Source organism: Canis lupus, chromosome 38 (genome assembly GCF_011100685.1).
Source record: "Canis lupus familiaris isolate Mischka breed German Shepherd chromosome 38, alternate assembly UU_Cfam_GSD_1.0, whole genome shotgun sequence".
Taxonomy (NCBI): Eukaryota; Metazoa; Chordata; class Mammalia; order Carnivora; family Canidae; genus Canis; species Canis lupus.
The window spans coordinates 4,124,410-4,132,811 of NC_049259.1; the positions used below are offsets into that span (position 1 = coordinate 4,124,410).

Here is an 8,402-nt window from a genome sequence, read left to right on the forward strand (position 1 = left end):
TCTAATCATACAAGCCCTTTAAAAGTGTTTTCTTTAGCTAGTAACAGAAGGAACAATTAAAGAGATTCAAAGTATGAGGGATTATACCATAGCTGACTTTTAGGAAGGAGGGGCAGAGATGGAAGGGACTGAAGAGACGGTTCCTATGAGTGGAGGGTGACCTTCCCCTCCGCCAATAGCCCACAAGAAGATGAGGACCTCAAGCTATAGGAAAGGAATGTCAAGGAGATGGATTCTGTTAAAAACCTGAATGAATGTGGATTCAAATTCTTCCCCAGATCCTCCAGATTAGATGCCAGCCCTGTCAACACCTTGATTTCGGCCTTTGAAACCATGGTTGTGTTGCCCAGGGGAGAGAGGTGATCTCAGACCTGAGGCCTCAACCCAACCAGCCCAAAAGATGTCCGCAAAGACTCTTGGACTCATCAGGAGAAAGAATTCAAGGAGAAACACAACACATCTGATGAGTAGTACAAGTTGGAAAGTTTATTAAAGTGAAAGTACACTCTTGAGATGTGTGGGAGCCAAGGAGCTCAAGGGAGAGCTGTGCACTGGGGTTTGGGTCTCTATCTTTTATTGACAGTTGTTAATGAGGGGGTGGGATATTCATTACTTAAAACAAAGATTCCTTGAAAGCAGGATGGTCTCTTCCAGGAATGTGGATTGTGTCCCTTTTCTTCCTTGTTTGGTCAGAAGCTTCCAGCCTACTTTGTCAACCACCTAGGACCTGTCTGGTTTGATCCAGTTTATTATGGTTCTGTTTTGGAGCTGTGGACAGGCCTCGGACTTTCTCATAGTTGGCTGTGGCTGCCTCCTTCCTGCCCTCCAGGCCTACTGTTAGAACCTAACTGCTTACTCAACTGCTGAACTCACTTCTAGCCTGCAGAACTACAAGATAATGAGCAGGTATTTTAAGCTGTTCAATTTGTGTCAATGTATTACAGACAAATAGAAGGCTAACATAGGAGACTTGCTCTACACAATATTTTACAAACTTTAGCATTCATCAGAATCTATGGTATCTCTGTTTGATTCCAAGCTCATGTTATTTCCTTTTTGCCATTATACTGGTAAAGAATGCCATTTCAAAATAGTGAAAATTATTGTGGTAGATACAAAGAACTTCCTAGAATTACTCCTCTAGCTGAAGCCAAGTTTTTTTTTTTAAAGAACAATTTTACAGACATGCCAGCCAAATACTTTTTGAAAAATCATATTTCAAATATTTTACTATAAAGTATTTATGAATAATATTGTATTTTTCATATCCTCCCTCTATAGATTCATATATGAATTTTTAAGAGATTATCATGTCATGCATTATTTAATGACAGCCCATTCATATTATTCTTTAATTATGAAGAAATTAAAAATGTAGAAATTAAACATAATGGAAAAGATAATAGAAATCCACTATTAATATCAGATAGCCCAAGATGGTGATATTTATTGTGATCAAATACTTCCCAAACTCCAAACCTACTTTGCAAATTGGCCTTTTCCATCATAGGTGTCCTGTGTCAAATTTGATGACTTGAGAGATTAATATGACAGGATTCATATGGTCTATATCTGGTTCCTGAAAACATTTTCTACACATATAACTCCAGGCAAGTAACCTGTTTTATCCTCATTTTACTCCATATGACACGGAAATAATATTTGCCCACATGGAAAGTTTATTGTGAGGATCAAATTTATGATCGAATAATATATCAGTTTGATAATTGATGCAAAAAGAAATTATTTGATGTCTATCATATGTTAGTCATTGTACTGGTCACAGAAGCCACAAAGAGAAGTGTGACAATCATCATGGAGTGAGACATAGAAATATTCACAGATATGCCCATCTTATTTCAGGATGTACATGGCCTATTCTGAAGACACAACAAAGGTCATCTCATCCAGCCTTCAGAGATTAGGTAAAGCTTTCTGAAGTAATTCTTGAACTAAATTTTAATTACTGAATAAAACTTAGGTAGGAAAACAACCAGGGACAATTATAGCAAGATATATGTGTGAAACATTTCACTGTTGTCATCATAAAATGTGAAAAAGGAAGAAGTGTTTGATGAGGCACCAACAGTAGGCATGACTTTAAATTATTATTATTTTTAAAAGATTTTATTTATTTGAGAGAGAGAGTGAGCAAGAGAGAGAAAGCACAAGCAAGAGGAAGGGGCAGAGGGAGAGGGAGAAGCAGACTTCCCTCTGAGCAGGGAGCCTGACTTGGGGCTGGATCCCAGGACCCCAGGATCACAACCCAAGCCAAAGGCAGACACTTAACTGAGCAACGCGCATGCCCCTAAATTATTTTTAAAATACCTACTAAAGTCTTTAAAGTGATATATTTAATTCAATATATTTTCTTATACAAAACAAGGAAATAATCAGAACTGTGGAAAAAGATAGGCACAAAGAATTTTAATATAACAATTATAATAAAGTTCAGAAACATGTACTTAGATATCATAAACCAGAGTGTGTACACTAATATATGATGACATGGAAATGTTTTCAAGAAATATTGAGTAAAATTGGAAAGTGTTCACAATTATAATGTTAATATTGAGATGTAGACAACAGATTATTTACATGTAGGAGGATGGTTATTTTTTTAAAAAAAATCTTTAATTATGGATAACAAAATTCTCATAAAGAGATGCATCTAAATGTTCACTATTTTGCCTGGCATAATACATTTTTGTGAGCAAACCTAATACTAACAGTATGTTTTACATCTAGTAAATGGGGTTGCAGATGTTTAAGTTTCCTTCTGGTTTCTTGTCAAAACATCTATGTTTTAAAGAAAATTTTAGAATAAAAGTATACTTAGAGAGAAATTAGACTGATGAATATAGAGTACCTAAGCCTGCTGAATATGAGCTATGAGTGCAAATAAGAAATAGCTAATTAGTTTTTAGTGACTAAATTCAAGTTTAATGATCTTAAAAACTTCTAGATTATTGGATTAATATTATGGCACATGAAAATGATGTACACTGGGAATGCATATCATGTATTGTAATGATCCCTTAATGTAACTCTAAACATTTAAAACATTTCATATGAAAATAGGAAATTACTACTCTAAAATTTGCACATCTTTAAATATTACATTTAAAGCAAGTGTAGATGACGTGAAATAAAATTCCTTTCAATCCAGTATTCAAAACACACTGGTAAAATTACTCAAGACATATTTAAATAAATGGATGAATGAATAAATGAATGTACACATGATTTGGGGAATATACTCTTGCTAATGACAATTGTTTAGTAATTTAGGGCTTGCAAAAAATAGTTTCCACTTAGCAGTATTAAGTCCATTCCAGTTTTATCTACTAGTCTCAAAGCTCTAATACTCACTGCAAACAAAACAAAACAAAATCAGAAAATTTAAGATAGAAACAAAATTTGAAAAAAAAATAGAAGCTGAGGTAAAAAAAATAGAAGCTGAGGTAAAAAAAAAGAAATGCTGAATTAATTTAACACTATTACTTAAATAGCTAGTTCTATATTTTAATAGGGCAGAAAGCATCAGTTAGAGAAAAATCTCTAAGGTCAAGACACTAGCTGAGAGAGTGTAGTGTTAGGCATGAAGTTAGTGGACTAGAGGACTAAATGGCAAATCATTTAGGAAGAGTCAGGTTTAGGGCTTTATTGAATTAAACAGATCTGGGATTTGTTATGATTTCCACACTGTGATCTTCACTCCCTTTATGGGAAAGCTATTTTCACATGGAAAATTAGGAGAGGCTCCCTCATGTCTACCACAGAAAATGTTTGATAAATAATTGACTCTTCTCTCACTTCTTCCTATCACCATGTCAACAAATTTACAGTTAGAAATATAATTGTAGGCTACGGAAAGAAAACATAGGCTAAAAATGATCCACTAGTCCTCTACCAGTACAACTTCTCAGGCTATTTTGAGGCTGTTTCTCTACACTACCAAAAAATCACAGTGAAAGAGTGAGACAACCATTACGCTCATAGAAGGGAAGCAAACATGATATAAATCACTTTGGAAAACCCTGAGACCAATGATGACAGACTCTGGACAACATTTTTTAAAAATAGAAGCTGATGATAATAAATTGGGACATGTTGTTAATGCAGTCAAGAACAAAACAAAGAGAATAATAGAGGATTTTAAGGGCCAGGAATTTTTTACTTCCCATTTATCATTTTAGGTTGGTAACAGTAAGTTTATTTGCAAAATGTGCAATACACATAAATTTAAAAAAAAACTGCTTTGGCATCTTTTCTATACCTAGAAAAGCATTGTTATGTTTGTTTATCATTATACTCTTAGAAAAACAGGAAACATCAATATTTGTTGTGTTCTCTCTTAAATTCTGCTTAGAATAAGCCTTAAATAGTTTTGTTATTATATGACCATTTAATTCATTTTCTTATTTTGCCATTTTCCTTCCACTTGCCGAATTTCTATAATCTGTTTTTTCGTTTTCCTTCTAATCACTTAACCTGCTATCATTAATTGGTTATTTTTTCCTTTTTTCTTTATTTTCAGTGCTTACATAAATGTGTGATACCTGGACATCTGTTCAAAATCCATAGGTATTACTTGGTTTTTATTGTTTGGTCTCTGCAATTACTGGTCTATCTGAATTTTTACAATCTATCATAAAACTGTGGTTTCATAGAAATCTATGTAGAAATATTTTGACAGATTTTCATAATTTACATTAGATGAATTTTAATTCAAGGAGGATCATGATTTACTAAAGACCACATCACTAATATTGTAGTAACATCTTCAGGGCTATGGAATGGGAATCTAAGGATAGCTATGTGTATTATTAAAATATTATTTTAGAGTTCAAAGAAGTTAATGCCATTTCTCCGTTTTCTGTACTCACTTTTGAAGAGACTGTTGATCTTAATTTTTTTAAAAGATTTTATTTATTTATTCATGAGAGACAGAGAGAGAGAGGCAGAGGGAGAAGCAGGCTCCATGCAGGGAGCCAGACATGGGACTCGATCCTGGGTCTTCCGGATCAGGCCCTTGGCTGAAGGCGGCGCTAAACCGCTGAGCCACCCGGGCTGCCCTTGATCTTAAATTTTAACTAGCTGCAAACATGAGATGTTTTGGAAGCTAGAAGGATGTGCAGAGGGCTGTAAAATGTCTGACATGATTCACCAAGGAAGGATTTTGAGCTTGCCTTGAGACAAGTCTTGGGAAATGAGGATTTCTGATGGACATTTATTCTTTCTACAGGTATTATTATGTACTTGACCTACAATGAGCATAGAGCTCTTAAAATACAGAGAACGACTCCTGCCTCTTTGTAACTTACAGTCTATAGTAAAGAAAGGCATTCCCAGCCAAGGAATTAAAGGCACAAGATGTGAAAGAAAATTATTAGGAGAAATGGAAATAATCTGTAATAGCTGGAATAGAGTATAAGTGGAGAGAGAGCAGAAGATCATAACATAATCAGAACCATACAACTCTTAGTGTGAAACTACCTTTAAAAATTCTAAATTACTGTGGAATTTATGAATATTTAAGAATATATATTAACTATACGCACTTTGCCATGTGATAGCTCTTGAACAACAGCCTTAGTATTTATATTTCCTATGGATATAAAACATTCAGAAAATATTTAATAAAAGAATAATACCTATGGCTTTCTAAATTATTTCTCATACCATTAAGGAGATCAATCAATGATAAACTGTATTATACTAAATGTAAATGGTTGCATAATTCTAAGTTTTTAAGAATTGAATAAGTAATTTGCTGCATTGAAAATAATCAATAGCGTTTATTGAGTCTTTCTGTTGCCAAGATTGAACAAAGAACTTTACATCTGTTAACATGAATACCTACAACAATATCACAAGGTATGTATTATCAATCCTATTTTAGAAAGAAGAAAACTGTGCTCCAAAGAAATTAAGTAACATAAATAAGTACTAGAGATGAAAATCAAACTCTACATGAGGCTCAAATTTACACACACACACACACACACACAAAATTTCTTCTCTATTTTACTCCACCACACTGCTTTTCACTCTGAGTTAAAAAACTTGTATTTCTTGAAATTTAGAAGATTTAGAATACCTTATTTTTCTTGAAACTACTTTAGTAACTATAATGGTTTAGGCTGTGGCAAACTATGAATGGGAATATAGTTTTATGTCTTCGTCGGTAGTATCATAAAGAAAGGTAATTATTTTATTTCTCTCTGAATCTCTCTAGTTCAGGCTTCTGAACTATATTTGCACAAGAAGTACATAATACGTTCATGCCAACCCTTATAGTCTCTAATTGACTGGTTAATTCATTTGGAATGACTCGGTATTTTGAATCTGAACTTTAAAACAGCAACCAAAAAGCCTTGTGTATTTTGCAAATTGACCAATTAGGTATCGAAATTATTCTCTAATATACCATAAAAACTGTTGATTTATTGGTCAAAATATCCTTTCTTGACATTTTTGTGTGACTATTGGTTGAGGATTTCAGTTTTATTCTAATTATACTAATTCTAAAATATGAAATGAAGTGATATACCTCAAATATTTTAACAAATCTTTAACTTCTTTGTTGTTCTCTGTTCCATATATTTTTTCTTTTCTTTTATTTTATTGTATTTATTTATTCATGAGAAACACAGAGAGAGAGAGAGAGAGGCAGAGACACAGGCAGAGGGAGAAGCAAGCTCCATGCAGGGAGCCTGACAGGACTCGATCAGGGTCTCCAGGACCACACCCTGGGCTGAAGGCCCGCTAAACTGATGAGCTACCTGGGCTGCCCCATATACTTTTTAAAAAACTACTTCAACTACTATGCTTATCAAGGGCAGTCTATACCAGGGAACTCCCAACACAATTCTAAATAATCCTTGAATTATGAGGGATAAAGCATCCTCCATCCAAATCTGAATTTTGGATATACACATTTTTTTCAGAGATGCAGTAGTTAGGAGTGGGTACTGTGTGTAGATTAGGTTTCAAGTCACTCTTCATGACCTATTTAATATTTTTATTTTCTGACCCTAATCACTTACATTTCTTTTTCATTAGAATACTTATGATCATGAAATTTTTGGTCAACTTTTATCTGTGATATTTTCTTGGATAAGATCATATGGAAACAAAACAAGTGAAATGAAAATGCAAAATGAAATTAAGATCTTTATAGTTTTATTTTTTTTGTTCCCTTCTGTCATGAAAGAAAGATGTGTGAAATTAATTAAAAAAGTAGTGAATATGGGCAGCCCCGGTGGTCCAGCCCGTTTGGCACCGCCTTCGGCCGGGGGTGTGATCCTGGAGACGCCGGATGGAGTCCCTTGTCAGGTTCCTTGCCTGGAGTCTGCTTCTCTCCCTCTCTCTCTGCCTGTGTCTCTGCCTCTCTCTGTCATGAATACATAAATAAAATCTTAAAAAATAAATAATGAATATAAGAATACACACTTTATAAAAATTTATTTTTGTTATACAGATCTATAATGAATTATATCAATCTATCAGTATTTATCAGTATCAATTGTAAATTATATATATTATATAATATATATGGATATATATGTGTATTGGGAATATATTTTACCATGAATGCATATAAGGGTTATTTAATATATTAGAACACTATAATATTTAGTATATTTTCTTTATTTGTATACCATTTAGTATAATAGTCCACTGTTAATTATAGTTAAACCATCAAACACCGTTCTATTTGCATACATATACATAACTAATTTTCTATTGGGAAATTAGTATAAGCTTATCAGGGCAATTCAACTCTGTGATTCCCTACATGTTTAAAAGCAGTGAAGTGTAAAGAATGAGATGAAACACGAATAAATATACTTCTAGTTCCAATCCTGTGTCTGACAGAAGCTTATTAAACCTGTAAGCATTTATTTTAAGATTCAGTAAAACATTAAAGAGTTCTTTCACTCCTAGTCATTCTGAAATGCAGCAGTCATCTAAAAACAAAGTTTCAAAACACATCTATATTATAATCAGTCGTATTTAGAGACTCAAACCATGCTTGTTAGTGTTTTTGTACTCTGTGTATAACCCTAGGCTGTAATGAAGATAATTCCTAAGTCATTGGCATAGTGGAAAGAATACTGAATTAAGAGGATGAACATCCCAGAGCTTGTTTCTTATAAGTTTATTGACCTCAGTTTCAGGATATTTTAAATGGGCTTATTAAAACATTTGCTGCTGATATAAAACAAGGCACTTTTAAGATGACATGAGCTTCTGCCTGTGAAGGCAATTTAAAAATATGTGAAGTTGAAGCAAATTTATCCCAAGACTAAGATCAGTTATCACAGTTCTAATTAAAATGTAGCAATCCCCATGGAAGAGTATTTCATGAACTAATCTCTAAGAGACATAGAATA

The 8,402-nt window shown here is 33.5% G+C and overlaps 1 long non-coding RNA gene across 1 annotated transcript; it reads left to right on the forward strand.

The window, feature by feature from the left end:
• The first annotated feature begins 543 nt into the window (after positions 1 to 543).
• LOC111094553 lies at positions 544 to 5,672 on the forward strand. The gene is made up of 4 exons (XR_005385627.1): positions 544 to 906; positions 1,864 to 1,925; positions 4,541 to 4,587; positions 5,249 to 5,672. It is a non-coding gene; the product is annotated as an uncharacterized LOC111094553 (long non-coding RNA).
• Positions 5,673 to 8,402: the final 2,730 nt, after the last annotated feature.